The following is a 17014-nucleotide window of genomic DNA, read 5'->3' as shown; positions in this document are numbered from 1 at the left end:
TATCTAAGACAGATCAATCTATTGATCTATCACACACATACAACCCACCCCTGTCCTGTAGTACCCTTCTGGCATCTCTCCCAGACCAAGACACATTGCCTGTGCTGCGGTTTAGATCAAATGCCCCTTTACAGAGTCAAAGGGGCAAAAATAGGAGCCCCTCAATCCCTCTCTTCCCAAAGACAATGGTGAGAGTGCTGGCGGTTGAGGACGTCTGGGTTCCCGCAAAGAGAACAGAGGAGAATAAAGCGAGAAACAGCCAGCGGAGGGTGCGGGGAGCGGCGGAAGGTGCGGGGAGCGGCGGAGAGTACCAGCACTCGCAGCTGATGCTCTCTCGCTGCGCGGGCCCCGCCCTTCCTGGCCCCACGCGAGGGCTCCGGGAGCGGTTGCGCCCTGGTGGTATCGCGAGACTCCAGCCCTCGTGGCGGCGCTTAGCTCCTCGCCGGCCGCCACCTACCCGCGACGCCTCGGCCCGCCCCCACAGCGGCCCAACTTGTCTGGAGTTGAGGTCCTGAGCGCCTGGCCCCTGCAACCGGCCAACGGAGAGCCCCACGCCGCCGCCTCGCCGCCGGGATCCCCCGCTCCGCTCCTCTCCGCTCCCGCGACGCGAAAAGTTGGCGAGGAGGCGGCTCCTCATCCCAGTTAAGCGCGCTCCTAGCCGGTGCGGGGCTCTCGGTCATCTGCGCCCCGGGCGCCTGAGGCGGCGGCTCTGCTGGGTCCTTTTGGTACCAGAGTTCCTTCCCCGGGATCCTCTCACTGGCCGCTGCGAGTGCGGGCTCCTGGCTCCGCCTCCCCGTCCCGGAGCGGTGCAAGGGGAGCAGGAGCAGATGGAGCAGGGGTAGAAAAGACCCGGGGACTTTGGGCGGCGGGAGCGGAGACTCTAGAGCGAGCGTGAGAAGAAGCCACAGGCTGCCCAGATGGAGGAGCGAGGCTGACAGCGCGGTGGCGGCGCCAGGGACCCCGCTGCACAGAGGCAGCTCCGCTGTCCAGGCCGCCAGCCGGGTGAGTAAAGTGTTGGGGGGCGGGTCACAGAGTGAAGGGTGCGGGGAGGTGGGCGTTAAAGACGGCTGCACGGGCAGGCGGAGAAGCCCTTAGGAGCCTTCTAATCTGGAAAATGTGCAACATAGAGCCTCTGCCCCCCTTCCAGAGGAGGTACATCCCTCCCTCAGGGACTTCCATCTCTTTCTCCAGGCGCCGGCCCCGAGGGGAAATGCCAAGTTAGCCTGTGCATCCTACTTCCTGTCACAGTGGTCAGTGGAGTTGAAGACCAGGGAAAGAGTGGGATATTATTAAGTATTTAGTATGCGGGGGTCATAGGGTTAACTTTTAGGGTAGTCTGATGTTTCCCTGAAGTGACTTCCCTTTTACTTGCTCCAAGCTTACTGATGTCTCTAGCAAGTTTAAAGTGGATGAGAACTGCTATGGATGCAAGTTACAGAGAGCCTGTATTACGTTCTAAAGGCCCCGTGTATGTGTGTATCTGTGTGTGTGTGTGTGTGTGTATGCATGCATGCATGTGTAGAGCTGGAGCTTTGCAATTTGTGAATTATTGTTTGTTGTCCAGTGTGATCTAGCCCTGGAAACATCAGTACTCTCTCTGATAACAACCCTTGATCTCCCACATTGCCTGACCTGCCATAGTGAAGAGCAGGCGCTGGGAAGTACTGCCCTTTCCTTATAAGGTGAAATAGATTGATAGATTGTAGGAGACCGGCACTTAGGGGCAGAGGGTGTGTGGTGGGATCTGCTGGACACCATGAGGTCATTCAGCGTGAAAGTTAGTGATTTGGGGCCATTCCAGGAGAGGTTTTAGAGTTGCAGTAATAAATCTGCAGCTCTTCAATCTGTCTTCAGTCTCTTCAATTTAACAGTGAACTGGGAAATTCTTGCTGGAGAAATAGTAAAACAACAGCTTTTCTGGTAATGATTAGAGACCATTTAAAAAGTGTGTGAAAGTTCACTAGGCCACCGGAAAGAAATTTGAAAAATTACAACCAAGAATAGACAAAAAGTAAATGCATACATAGTTAAGAGGGGATTCAAGCAGGAGTTTAAGGGTTTGCTCTGAAATATACACAGATTATCCAACCCAGTTACTTCTACCATGTCTCCATATGTGATAGAATTTCCAGAAACCTCCCCAGAGACATGGCATAGACTTATACTCATTGTTAGCTTTGAAATAAGTTTGAACATTTTAAAATAAATATCTGCTCTTTAGGAATTCTGTTGGTACATAGGTATAGATAGTATTGATGCAAATCATGATATCAGCACTCAGTATTCACAGCACCATCCCAAGTGCATTTACCTGCCTAATGTCTAGCATTAAGGACACAGCTTCTGGTTTGTAGGTTGCTCATGTACAAGTTTGCCGAAATAATTGCAACAGAGATTCTTTTCATCAGTCGCCTTTGCCCTCAAACCCTTCTTTAATAATCACAGCTTTAACATCATTATCATTAAAATTATTCATCCCATTTAAATTTGAATTTTTAAAACTTCTGCACTTCTTCAATTTGTTGATTCAGAATAAAAGAGTAAAAAACGTATCTCTGGGAAACCAGATGCTTGTTCATTTAAGAAATGACTAAAATATATTGTCAGGTTGTGTGTGTGTGTGTGTGTGTGTGTGTCTGTTGCATGCGTGCCTATATGTTTATGCTTACTAGCCATATAATGATATTGTGGGTGAAATCATGGATGGGTGACATATAGTAGTCCACTAAGGCTACTTGTTGTAGTAAGTAATGGTGGTGATTATTAATGTTGGAGCACCCATAATTTTCTAATTAGTGAGCTTTCTCTCTTGTCTGAAGTCTTCATTTTCTTCCCGCCAACTCCTTACACACATAACCTCCCTACATATATACACACACACACCCCTTTTTTAGTATGTATGTGTATGTCCTCAATAACAGAGCTAATCAAGTTTCATCTAGCCAAATTTATCTGAGCATTATGGAGACAGTAACATTTAATGTTGTTATTTTTGTAAATTGGAATATGGGAAATCATAGGAAACTTCTTGGATGAAGGTGACTTGACATGAAAAGCAAGAATGGAGATTTGAGTTCTGGTTCTGTTTATCACACACGTTTGGCAACTCTGAATAAAATAATTTGAGTTTGAATTTCTTCATCTGTAAAGTGAGGTCAGTGCTAATCAGGATTAGTTGACAGAATCATGTATCTTGATACAGGTGAAAAGGGCATTGTTACTGTAAAGTCACAAACACATGTGTGTCACTGCCATTCCTAACACTTTGTTCTTTCAGATCATTAAAAGGAACAGTTCATCAACCCTAAATAGGAAGAGAAAGTCAAATTCAAAATTTGTCACTTACACTTCCTCTCCCAGAAAGAGGTGGGATGCAGGCACCACACATCTTTTGGACCTGACTGATCTTTAACTAAATGCTAAGGCTAAGATAGACTAACAATTATAATAACACCTGAATTAAAAGATATTAATTTATGGTAATTATGGACTGCCCATTATAACTTGGCTGGAATTCTGAGTGACTTCTTCGCCTCCCTCCTTTTTCTTCCTGTCTCCTTCCTGTGCTTTTTGCTGATGCTCTTGGGGCAGCCTTTGGTAGATGTAGTTTTTACTGTGCACTCAATGAGACTTTTCCCTATTCTTTGAGTATAATTTATGTGTGTTCAGAGTAATTCCCCAAATTTGAGAGTCATTCTTTAAATCCAGGCAGATATTAACATCTTGTCACATAGGACAGCCTTTCTTGATGGAAGTCTTTGCATGATCTGAACCAAATGAAGGAATCCTGTGGCTTCAAGAATGCTAAGTGCAAATAGTTTATCAGGAGCAAGAACATGTTGCTTCTGTGCAACTTATTTTGTACATGATCTGATTTTTATGATGATATCTGCTGCCTTGTGGTGTGTGTGTGTGTGTGTGTGTGTGTGTGTGTATGTATGTATGTGTGTATGTTGTTTTTTCTTCCACTGAGTTCCAAAAAACTAACCAGCATTAGCTGATTAATCCTTGTGAAATTCTTATTAGGTAGTAGTAAGCATTAATAGCTCTTTCTCACATGTTATGCCGAATATGATTCAAATACTTTGGTTTCTCATCCTCCTGTCTCTTTCTTAATATCAGTGTCTCTCAAAAACAGTCATCTGCAATATGCTATTTAAATTATATTATTACAATGGTGTTAATGCTACTTGTATCAAATGCTGCATGACTGTCTGATTGTTTGACATTCCTGTCTTCTTCCTCAGATATTTTTAGACCTGAGATGTATCCACACAACCTTGGTAATTAAGCTGGGTCATTTTTCTTTGGGGTTTTTTCTTTGGTAAAATGCCTTATTGTCATCATTAGTTTTCATACTAGTTTTGTGACAGTCAAATTCTCACTCCCATTGCACAAAGCAGCAAACAGGTTCAGAAAGGATAAGTGACTTGGCTAAGGTGTTATGGGGGTGTGGAACAGAACACACCCGTTTGAATCTGATTCCAAAATCTATTCCTGTCTTACAAATTTTAACTTACAGTAAAACTTGGAAATCAGAACCTTTTAAGATTATAAACTTATTCATCTTGAGTTGATTTCAGAGAAGGATGAGAAGCGATAAGTCCTGATTATGGGAGCTCTCTATCTTTGAGAAAAAGGAATGTTGTTAACATGTGCTGGTACATTTCATTCTTTAGCTCCAATAGAGACTGCATTGTTTCCCAACTTTCATTTTCATCTTTAGAGGATCTTAAAATGAACATTTGGATGATTTATTGAGCATAAGGTCATTGGCAAATTTTGGTATCTGATCTTGTTTAAAACATTTTTGAGTTAACAGGATCTAGTTTTATTTTACATTGACTTTGAAAACTGGGTTTGGTGATCATTTCTGTAAGATCTTTTCACCTGACCTTTTTAATTTTAATAGAGGTGATTATCTTTAGCGAACTTATATTTTTACTTTTCCCTTCAGGTCCTGGTGAAGAATGCAAATATAATGTGGCCTGGAAGGGAAGATGCTACTGAATAAAACAAAGCATATGTGGAGGTAGATGGACTTTGGTTTTAATCTCAGATCTTCTTACTAGCTATCTTTAAAGTAGGGAGATTGTCTGCTTTATGCTTTTTGAGGATACAGTGTTGATTGTGTCTCTTACATTTCACTCAGGTCTGACACAATGTTTTAGTATCTTTAGCTTGAGAGTGTTAAACATTTTGTATTTGTGAGTCAAGCTCTGGGGAAGTAAAGATGGCTTATTGATCTATGCCCTTGACTTGAGAGTGAGCAAATCTTATATTTTACATGATTAGGTGTGTCTCTGCTGTTTTTATACAAATGTGTTTATAAAAATTCAACAGATTTGAATGCCACTATTTAAATCAGGTACTGGTATTTGGAGTAAGATATAAAGGTGTAGTAGCTTGTTTTACATTATCTTTGTGTTGGTAAATGTGAAATCTGTAGCTACAAAACACATAATTTAAGAGTATAAATTAAAATGCCTTTTTGAAATTTGCTAGTACCATCTAGATTAAATTGTGTCAATTTAATTAAACTAAATATTGACCTGGGAATGATTCACATTTTTAGAGTTATGAGTACAATAGAACTGGGCATAAAATACATGGCTTGTCTTCTTTATCTATGGTGTTAATAATTGCTAACATTCAAGGAGTAAAATCTGTGTGCCAGGGACAAGCTAACAACCTTATATACATTATCTTATCAACTTTTAATTCTACAGATATTTGCTGAGCACCTAGTATGTTCCAGACACTGACTAGGAGGTGTATGTGAACTGGTACCAAAAGTTATGAACATGTGTGTAAGGCAGTAGAAGATGCCTGTCATCTGAGGACAGAACTGCTCGAGAAGTAAAGGTGAGGTGGAGCCCTCTGGCTGGGATGGGGATGAGGGCTGGGGCAAGGGTGGTGCTTGCACTGGGCGGTGAATAGTACTGAGAACTTTAAAAGGGGAGTTTTGAGATGACAATCCATAGTGGTAGGCAAAAGAACTGCAAGAGCTAATGTGGAGAGGAAAGAGATTAAAATTTAATCTGTGACATCACTTTTGAATTATTATAGATATGATAAGTGAAGTGAAAGTCACTCAGTTGTATCTGACTCTTTGTGACCCCATGGATTGTATAGTCCATGGAGTTCTCCAGGCCAGAATACTGGGGTGGGTAGCCTTTCCCTTCTCCAGGGGATCTTCCCAACCCAGGGATTGAACTCAGGTCTCCCACATTGCAGGTGGATTCTTTACCAGCTGAGCCACAAGGGAAACCAAAGAATACTGGCGTGGGTAGCCTATCCCTTCTCCAGCAGGTTTTCCCGACCCAGGAATCAAACTGGGGTCTCTTGCATTCCAGGTAAATTCTTTACCAACTGAGCTATCAGAGAAGCCCTAATTATAGATATAAGGCTTGCCAAATGAGAAACTGAAAAATCTATGCCAAGAAAAGGAAAAATATGCCATCCCTTAGAAATTTGATTGCCCTTTATTTGCACCTTTAAATCTCACCTTGGATGTTGTTGCTTTTTTTATCATGACATTTCTCAAGTGCACTTTTCAAAAAATAAAAGACTGCCATTTATTTAGTAAACTGTATCAGAGACATCCTCAGCCAAGCTGCCCAAAGTGCCACTTTATGTTTTTACATTTATATACAGATGTGACCTACCTTTATGTGAATCTTAATTATTTTCTTTCACCTCTAGAAAGTATGCAGACTGCATTTTTGTTTCCACCAGGGAAATTTGTCAAACAGTGTCTGCACAGTAGCCAAAGATGATGGCCTAAATGAAGCTTGGCCAATGTGAGGAGCACCCAGACTCCTCAGAATGTAATGGTTACTGTAGAGGGCAGGCTTGAGTCTGCAGGTCAGATTGAGGCAATAGTTAAAAGCTTGGCAAGAAACAAAAGTGAAATCCTATCATGTAAGGTGTATACTGAAAGAATAGAGCTTATTCTAAAATGTAGGTAAGAATAAAAGGACCTAAATGCTCTGGTGTGAACTTTTACATGTGCATAAATGGGCTCGTGTCTCTCTCTCTGCTGAGATCTGCTGAATGTTTTTATAGTACTACCTTAGATCAGTAATGTACCTTTGCACTGTTCAAAATGACTCACTTTTGAAGAATTTTGTCCCATCACTTCAGTTTTATTCTCATCATAGTCCTGAGAGATTATAAGGACAGATATCTTTATATCTACATTTTGTGGGAGATGAAATAGGAACTTTGCCCTGTGATTTACACTTCAGTTACTGGAGGAAGAAGAGCTAAAATTTTGGACCCAGCATTCCACTGATCCCTCGACTTGCTCAGGCTTTTTTTTTTGCCACAGGTTGGAGAGAGAACTTTTGTTTTGACTGCAGCCTGCACTGTCTGTCAGGGACCTCAGTGGTTGGAGAGAAGCATGGAGATTGGGCACCGAGCTCCTGGGTTTGAGAAGAACCTATACAAATTACACATGTTGGGCTTTAGATCAGTTTTCCTGGACTGGGTTGATTTGTGGGTCATTATAAGCCCTTAAAAAGTGTCCGTGCCCATCATTGACAAGATGTATTCCAAGTGAGGTTGCTTGTTGATATAAGTGTTAAGTTCCCGCCATTGTGAATGAGTCATCAATCCCTTCTTTTGCCCTTGTGACTAATCAAGGCTGGGGTTTGGGGACAAGGCAGAGATTTTTTGGAACAGTATGCTATCACATGATAACAGAAGCTGAATTTTAGCAACAGTGATATAAATCGCCACACCTTTTGAGCAATTCTCTGTAATAACAGTGCAGAATATCACTGTGTTATTTAATTGAAACCTCACAACAATCCTGTGAGGTTGGTGTTGTCTTTGTTCTAATCCTGTGAAAACTGAGGCTCAGAGGAGTTAAGAAACCTGCAGTAAATTACTTATAGAGTGACAGATCAGGGATTTAAGTTTTGTTCTGACTTTGACTCTAAAGCTCTTTCTGCTGGATCACACCACCCCATAGATAGGTTTATTTGGGAGTTGCTTAGAGAATTTATAAGTCAGTTTAGAGTGATGATAGGGAGACCCTTTGGCATGAGGGGAAAAATCTTAAGTGTGCTCCTTTCCAAGTCACCATGTTCTCAGATTGCTGACCTGTTTTATTCCTTTCATGACCTCCATTTATCCCTGCGAATAATTCATGTAACATCACTAATGTGTTTTGTCTCTAGCTTGTTACCCAGGAGGATGTACAGAAGCTGCCATTTGCTTTCTCCTTGCTGGCTGCTGATCCTAAAGAAGTAGCACAGACACCATAGACCCTCACCTTAAGATACTGCTACCGAGTTAAGTTATCAGGTAATTGGTGGATCATATTTTGCCCAGAGTCAAAGTTTTGAGGGTTCTGGTCACCTTCCTTAACTCAGATGACAGAGGATGTGGGAACCCAGACTTATGGTCCATCTAATCCAGGGCTTGCCTGTTTAGATAAGGTGAAACATCTTTCTCTGGTTTAGTTCTTTACTTTCCACCACTTTCAGTTAGAATTATGAAAAGGGCATTTGTCACCCTGGCTTAGAAACGCTGTCTCTAATTTCCACCTGACCTGTCCTGAATTTTGCCCAGTGGTTGGAGGGATTTTGAACTGGACAGCCATGGGCTCGCTCACTGACAACAAAACTACCTTCAGGTATGATCCTCAGTTCAGTTCAGTTCTGTTCAGTCGCTCAGTTGTGTCCGACTCTTTGCGACCCCATGAATCACAGCACGCCAGGCCTCCCTGTCCAGCACCAGCTCCCGGAGTTTACTCAAATTCATGCCCATTGAGTTGGTGATGCCATCCAGCCATCTCATCCTCTGTCATCCCCTTCTCCTTCTGCCCCCAAACCCTCCCAGCATCAGGGTCTTTTCCAATGAGTCAGTTCTTCACATCAGGTGGCCAAGGTATTGGAGTTTGAGCTTCAGCATCAGTCCTTCCAGCAAACACCCAAGACTGATCTCCTTTAGGGTGGACTGGTTGGATCTCCTTGCAGTTTAAGGGACTCTCAAGAGTCTTCTCCAACACCCCAGTTCAAAAGCATCAATTTTTTGGTGCTCAGCTTTCTCCACAGGCATTTAAGGTACCATCCTTTACCCTTTGAATTTGTCTTTGTAACATTCTTGGTAAATAGTTGACCATATATGCATGCATGCATGTGTGCTATGTCACTTCAGTCACGTCCAACTCTTTGTGACCCTATAGACTGTAGCCCACCAGGCTCTTCTGTCCAGGGGGGTTCTCTAGGCTAGAATACTGGACTGAGTTGCCATGCCCATATTTTCCCGACCCAGGGATTGAACCTGAGTCTCTAATGTCTCCTGCATTGGCAGGCAGGTTCCTTACCACTGGCACCATTTGGGAAACCCTGACCATATATACGTAGGTATATTTATAAATTTCCTATATTTTCAAAATTATTTATATTGTTTTTCTTAGGGAGAAGCACACCATCTTGAGTCTTACTGCTTTATAGTTAAATCTTACTTTCATATAATAAACTTACACTTTCATCTAATTTTTATTGGAAAAAAACCCCGTTCATTCATTTTTACATATCATCTGTTTTTGTGATCTGTGATACAACAGCAGAGTTAAGTAGTTGTAACAGAGACCATATGTCCTGAAGCACCTAAAATATTTTCTGTCTGTACCCTTACAAGAATAGTTTGCTGCCCACTGGTCTAGATCATGTGAGGGAATTTTTAACCATTCCTTTTATTTTTGTCTGTACTATTTTGAATTTTTTCCACGTGTAAGTATTGCTTTTGTAGTAAAGCTATTAGAACACCTTAAGTGATTGTGCTACATGCTAAGATGTAACCTTTTCCCTTGAGGTTGAGCATACTAGTAGGAATAGATATCTGCACAAACAGAAAAATCACTATTAAGAATTTTAAATGCATAATAAATATAATAAGAATTTTTAAAAGTTCTATGAGGATACGAATGGATGGATAGTCAACTCATCCTCCTGGCAGAGGGAAAAAGTGATTTTACAAGTAGTTGAGGAGCTGGCCTTTATTTATACAGGATTAGGAATTTGCCAAGCCAGGGATGTTTGGGAGGAGGAGAGACAATCTGTACTCCTTTTCCCATCTTTCTTAAGAGAATTAGGTCCACCTTCATGTTTCTTAGCACATGTAACAATATGTGATGTCATTCTTCCTTTCTAGTCTCCTCCATCTCCATGCCATTTGGAACTCTGACTAACAGTCTTTAAATATCATGTTTGGTTTCTGTTTTCCTTTTATGCATCTTGTCTCAGACATGTCAGAGACATGATGACTAAACCAAAGAATCTGAGCTCTCAAAAGATTAAGACTTGCCTTAAATCTTAAACATTGCTCTCATCTCTTCAGAGTGGAATTCCACTAGCATAGTTGTGACAGTTTCCCCTTCATATTTGTTGTGTTGCTTCTTCTGTACCAGGTAGAAATGGGTAATGCTGTCATTTTCTTGGGAATGTGGCCTTAATCAGTGTGGTTGTCGAGGTGATTATGACAAGTCAGTAGTCATTTTCTGTTAGTGCAATATTGTTGCCCTAGGTAATGTGATATGTGAGAGAGGGAATGATATCACCATATCCACAGTTAACTTAGTGTATACATGTAAATGTGAGAGATTGGGTACCTAAATTAGTTTAATGCATAACTCATGATTTTCATCTTAACAGCTTTCTCAGAGCTTCTCTGAAAGAATAAAGTTAACTCATGTTAGACTTTAATTTTTTTTTTCCCAAAGACTCCTGTCCATTTATTCTTCCTACTATGGATATTTTAATTTTTTTAAGGTAACTGTACATTAAAAGGGGTTCCTTGTAGCTCAGCTGGTAAAGAATCTGCCTGCAATGTGGGAGATCTGTGTTCGATCCCTGGGGTGGGAAGATGCCCTGGAGAAAGGAATGGCTACTCACTCCATTATTCTTGCCTGGAGAATTCCATGGACAGAGGAGCCTGGAAGGCCACAGTCCATGGGGGTTACAAAGAGTCAGACATGACTGAGCAACTTTCACTTTCACCAGACATTAAAAAGTGCCAAATTATCACTGCTCTGCTTGTAGGATTTTCACAAATGAACACACGCACCCCACATATGAGTGTAGCAAGCACTCCTGTTGTTACAGCGCTCCAGAGGCCCCACCCCACTGAATCCTGGTCAGATTCCTCCCCTAGAAAGTCCATCCAGGCTACAAATATGAATCACATGTGGCTTCCTGCAAGTCCATTCTGAACAATATTAAGGATCTTTCATAAGCAAAGCTGTTCCCAAGGTTGGTGACCCCACTGAGGTTCACTCTAAGCTCATCATCATCTCATGTAAGCAGAGAGGTGAGATGCCACTTCTGATTCATTGTATCAGGTGACCATATCTTGGAAGCTTCCTGAGTAAGGTGTGTGTTATTAATTCAGAAGGCCAGGGAAAGTATATGAGTCTAAGCTGCTGCAAACCTTAAATGAGTTAAGAGGACTGAGTTGGTGCAACCTAAGCACAGATTGTTCAGCAGGCTATATATCCTCCAAGTTTGCTGCTAATGGAATCATTTTTGTTGCTTACCCACCCTTTCTTGAAATATCCTCATATGACTGAGTTCTCATAAAGGCTGTAAGATGCACATGCTAATTCCATGGCAAAGAGGTTTTTCATATAAAATATAAAATTGGGGAGTCATTCAAATCCCTCTGCCCCCTTGCAATAAGTTATAAGTCAGTCCTCTCCACCAACAAGTTTCCTAAGGATATTATGAAGTGAGAGGTGTATTTATAAATTTATAATGAATTGATAAATAAGTGAAGAATAAAGCCTGCTGCTTCATTGTTATTTTCTTCTCTCACATTTTGCTTCCTCAAAGTTATCCTTCATTTAAGCATGTCAAGAGAGAACCTGAGTTTGGAATGGGGTCTTGATGGAGAGATTGAGAGGATGTAAGAAATGATGTATAAAGAGCATAGAAAATGTGTGGTTGTTCAGGATTTGGCCAATGCATCAGAGCAACAAATTCTAATGTTCCATTCCCTCTAGAAGTTATGAAGTTGGTTAATGTAGTAACCTAATTAAGAAGCTAGGCTAGCTGACTCTGTAGAAAACACAACTTCTGATTAAATTTGGTAGATTTCTTTTGATTGAATTTGGTAGATTTCTTTTAATTGCAATAGTCAACTAAAAGTATTAGGGCTATTTACATAATGGCAGGGACATTCTTTCACTGATCTGTAGTAACAGAATCTAAGGAGGTATTATTTTCCATTTCCAAATGTATGATGAGGTTGCTTCAAGAGTTGGCACTTCTGTATCCCTCGGGTCTCTTGTCTGGAGAACTCCCTGCCCTTCTAGCATGATTGCTTGTCTTCCTGCTGAAGTTCAGTTCTGGAAACACTGCTGTTTCACAGTCTCTTGGTGTTATAGATCCTCATGTTGCTGACTTCAGAGCTTCACTGAAAGCATCTCTGTAAAACTGCTAATTCATAAGGGCCAGCAGAGTTCATTCCTACCATATTGGCTGCTTAGTGATACATATCCATTCTCTGTAAAGATGTAGATATATCTCTTTCTCTATCCCCAAAGACTAATTTTGATTTTAAAATAAATCTGTCTTTTCTTTTGGGGAAGATTTGCCTTTACCTGTTTTAACCTGATCTCATGGTTTTGGGTTCCTCATTGTGAGAAGGTAACATGTAGACCAAACCTTAGAGATGTCAACTCTCTTCCTTGAGAAGGGCATTACTTTGGTTGAAAGTGATCGCAGTTATCAGTAAAATTATATGAGGGAGAATAAAACACCTCATTATAGTAAAGTCAGGATTACCCTGTTTATGAGCTCAATTTAATTAATTATTAAAGGCTAAGACATTTAGAGAAAATTTTTAAAGCATGCTATTAAGGTCAAAGTGGCTGAGATTCAAGTTTAAATGGTTTTAGCTGTTGTGTTGTTTCAAGAACTCTCTTCCATTTGGGAAGGTAATCTGAGATGTAAAGTGGAGAGACCTGGGCTGAGGGTCAGAAGACTTGCTTCACATTCCTTCTTTGCTACGAACTGGCTCTGAGACCTCAAATATGGCACTTATATTCCATTAATAAGGAGATAAAAATACCATTTCACAAGTCAGCTATGAGAGCATCTGACAGAGTGAGGGTCTGACTCACTGTACATGTCCAGGGAAATTTTGGTTCAACTATATATGTTGATATTTAAGAGAGTTATTCAGGAAATTTCTATGAGCCAGGAAGTTTCATAAGATACTCATGGTCATGCTTTGTGAGCACTAGTCCAGGATATTTTTTTAGGTGAGGAGAAAATCATCAGCCTGATCCAGAAGATTGGAGTTTTAGTTCAGATTTGTCCTGTATTTGTTGTGGAATCTGGGCACAAGTCTCATAACCTTCCTTAAGCATTCAGTTTTTGCACCTGGTCTATAAGAATAAGACGTCAAACAGGTTAGTGCCATTTCTCTGTATGTTTCTATATCTGTAAAGTAAGCACAGTGATCCTAGCCACTTCAGAAGATCTTCACAAGGCTAACATGATTCAACACGTGGAAATGTTCTAGCAGAGTGCTTCTTTCATGGCATGTACTCAATAAACATTCATTGGAATCATTTTCCCTTCTTCCTAGAACTCACTTGAGTAAAATTGCCAGTCATAGAAATCAGAATGCTGAGTACCATGTTAATGCCTTGACAATTTTCTGGAAAGAAGAAATAAAAACCTGTCTAATGCTCCCAGTTTTATTTTACTAGCATTTTCTCTCCTCTCTCTCTCTCTCTCTTTTTTTTCCCCCTTGGGATGATGTCTCTTTGTGGCAGAGCAACAACGCCAACAACAACTACAATCCGGGGCCAAAGGCCAGAAACCATGGATAAGAAAGACCACTCCTCCTGTCCAGTCCTCTTCTGTGCTGCTGGGTTTTCTCTGACAGGAATGCATGTATTTCTTCAAGAGCCCTGTAACCAAGAGCACAGGAGTTTTCTTGGAACCAGAGGCAGAAGGCTCCTGCTCCATTGTGGCTCATATTCTCACTCTGCACCCAAGCATGTGTTTATTTGGTGACATTCACAGCCTTTGCCTTCCTGCCTCAGCAGCTATTGTCCCAGACTCAGACCCAGTCACGACAAGTGTGGCTGCTGTGTGGATCATGTCTCAGGCAATTCAGAGAGCCTTTCAGAGAATAAAGCTTTGGATTTGACTGTGACTTCTGCTACAACTGACTCTTTCTCCTAGAAAACTATTGTGTTGGATGAAGCAAGAAGATGCAAGCTGTAATGCTGTCATGAAGGCCAAAGGTTGAGGAAGAAGTTGCCATTTCTCCTTCCTGTTTACCACTCAAGGATCTATCTCCTGAATCCTTTTTAGAATTATAGGTATCCTGGCTTTATACATATACCCTGGTATTTGAGTACATATACTGGTGCTCACAGCATTGATTTAAAGTTAATGGTTCTACTACCCTCTAGCTGTATGACTTGGGCATTCAGTTCTCTGAGCCTCAACTTTCTCCTCTTTATGATGGGAGTAGTCATGTCTGTCTGCTTGCCTGGTCAAATAAAATCTCAGTTTCATAGATCTGATTCCTTAGGGTCCCCTACCTGAGTAGGAAGCTTGCGTGTTACTTAACACAGCTTTTGCTGCTGAAGATGACCATTCCTTCATCAGCCTCCAGGACAGATGATCCTCTAGTGTCAGACTGAGCTCTGAAGGGTTGGGAAGCTGCCCTCCTCAGGAGCTCAGATAGTAAGTTGTTCCTTGTGCTGATCTGAAACCTGAACCCTCCAGTAACTTTTGCCTGCTGGTTTCTGTGTCATCTCTGGATAACAGGACATCTAACCTCAAAGTCTTCTGTATCCTGAAGACTACTGTAAAAAGTACCATTATTTGTTAAGCTGTCTATCAAGTCATCTTTTCAGCTCCTTTGCCTGCTCTGCCCATGGAGTTCTGATCTGGATTGACTGCATGGAACAGAACACGGTGCCAGGTGTTCCTACACGTTCTCAAGGGTCCTTGTAGCATCGGTAATAAAGCATTCCCTGATGACCCTAGAAGCAAGTATGATTATTACTAATGGTAACTGTCCCCACCCATAGCGAGTCTGCTCAAATCCTAGAGCCATGATTGGCAAACCATGTTTCTTAACATGCTTTAAATTATTTTTAACATGGAAGTAATTTCCCCCTCTATTGCACTGCCATTTCCTTCTCCAGGGGATCTTCCCTACCCAGGGATCAAACCCAGGTCTCCTGTATTGCATGTGAATTCTTTACTGCTGAGCTACCAGGGAAGCCACGCTTTATTCTAAAAAATAATAAAGATGCATTAAATTTAATAATAGAAAAGACCTAGAAAAAAAAATCTAAAGAATACTATGGAACTTATTTGTTGCCCATTTACTTTAAAAAAAATAAAATATTTTTATACCTTACACCTTAGTCATATTTCCACATAAATGATTGTATATTTATGTGTAATTGGTGAAATTATGTAACGTGGTTATGTGCCTATACATTTTGTTCTCTTATGGATCATTGTATTGTATTTTCCCATGTCATTATCATTTATTTATAAGTATCATCATAATGGTTGCATCATAATAATGAATATATACTATAATTTACTTAATAAATCCTCTATGGTTATCCCTAATTTGTAGCCAGTTTCCAGGAGCTTCAGAGCTATTCTCTTTGAGAAATGGAATAAGAGAGAAGGCAATACCTCTGGATTCTTACAGGAGGATTTTATTTTCCAAATGCTGGAAATTTGGAAATTGCTCTTCTTTTCCTGTGGGCAGAACTAATAGGATATGGAGATCAGATCAGGACTTGGAGATCAGTTGGAAAGCTAAAAAAGCAGGTTGATTTGTGCATATGTATTTATGACTGAGCAACTGAGCACATTAGTGAATGTGTATCCTCACTTCACAAATTCAAGTTTAAAATGTTACACTGATGATTTCTGTGATGAACAGAATGTTTGGTTTTGTTTCATTTACTGATACAAATGCTGCCCCTAGAAGGGCTTGAACTGCCTCTTTCTGAGATCAAGGATTTTCCCTTGATTAAGGAAATCAAAGAAATCCAAGGATCAGAGAATTACTCTCCTTCATTGTCAGGAGTTAATGCATTTAAATCCAGAGCTAGAATCAAAGTATCACAGATTTGTCTTCTGTTAACATAATTTGGGATTCTCTTGTTTGTTAGAGCATAGCTCTGGCAGAAGGAAGGCTCTGCTCTCATATAATCACATCAGTCATCTGGGGTCATTGTTTAAGGGGCAATACCCTCACTTCTCTGCAGACTTGCAGAACCAGTCACCAAGATAGGGGTGCAGGAGTCTTCTTGTTTACAAACTTCCCAAGTGAATTTTGTCAGGTAAATTTAAGAAATGGACTGTGACCCATGCACAGAAAAAGGTATCTAGGCCATCAGTTTAGCCTGAAAAAGAATTGCCTTGCCTCCACACCTGTATTTCTAATAAGTCATAACATCTAAGATATTGAGCTTTACTTTGGATTTCATCTGTGATTATCAAAATCACATGATTGGGAAGAAGTTTCATAAACCTATAGTGAGGGTGATGAAAGGGTTTTGTTTTTTTTTTTTCCAATTAAAACATCATTTTTGAAAGAGGCAGCCCACATCTCCCGAAAGGCACTGCCGTTATTAGAGAACTAGCCGCATCCCTTCATCTTGGGCCAATCCCACCCTTGTGGAATGGATAAAAACTATGTGTTATCACCTATGGGGACTGGCTGCTTTGATGCAGTAGCATGTGGTTGACGGTTAAAACAAAAATAAAACCAAACAGAAACTTCTGGTTATTTAGCCCTGGTAGAGTTCTCAAAACTTATTACAAAAGGCTAAGCTGAGACAGCTTCATTCCATCTGTGCCATTTCTCCAGTTCAGAGAAGTGTTGACCTTATTGGGTCTGGTTGCTAGGGTGCTTCCCACATGCTGCTCAGAGCTTTGTGATGTCACAGGTTTCTGATTGTGCAACTGAGAAACTGCAAGTTGTGTATCACGTGTGCTTATTA

The 17014-nt window shown here is 41.0% G+C and overlaps 1 long non-coding RNA gene across 2 annotated transcripts; it reads left to right on the top strand.

Moving 5' to 3' along the window:
- The first annotated feature begins 354 nt into the window (after window positions 1-354).
- On the top strand, window positions 355-15020 carry LOC110136519 (uncharacterized). Of its 2 annotated transcripts, XR_011488622.1 has the most exons (7): window positions 355-1002; window positions 4958-5032; window positions 5730-5865; window positions 6238-6356; window positions 7334-7431; window positions 8187-8313; window positions 13796-15020. It is a non-coding gene; the product is annotated as an uncharacterized lncRNA (long non-coding RNA). The 2 variants fall into 2 exon arrangements; XR_011488621.1 differs by lacking the exon at window positions 7334-7431 and having other exon boundaries at window positions 363-1002.
- Window positions 15021-17014: the final 1994 nt, after the last annotated feature.

This window comes from Odocoileus virginianus, chromosome 7 (assembly GCF_023699985.2).
Source record: "Odocoileus virginianus isolate 20LAN1187 ecotype Illinois chromosome 7, Ovbor_1.2, whole genome shotgun sequence".
NCBI classification, from domain to species: Eukaryota; Metazoa; Chordata; class Mammalia; order Artiodactyla; family Cervidae; genus Odocoileus; species Odocoileus virginianus.
This window is presented reverse-complemented; position numbering and strand designations above follow the sequence as displayed.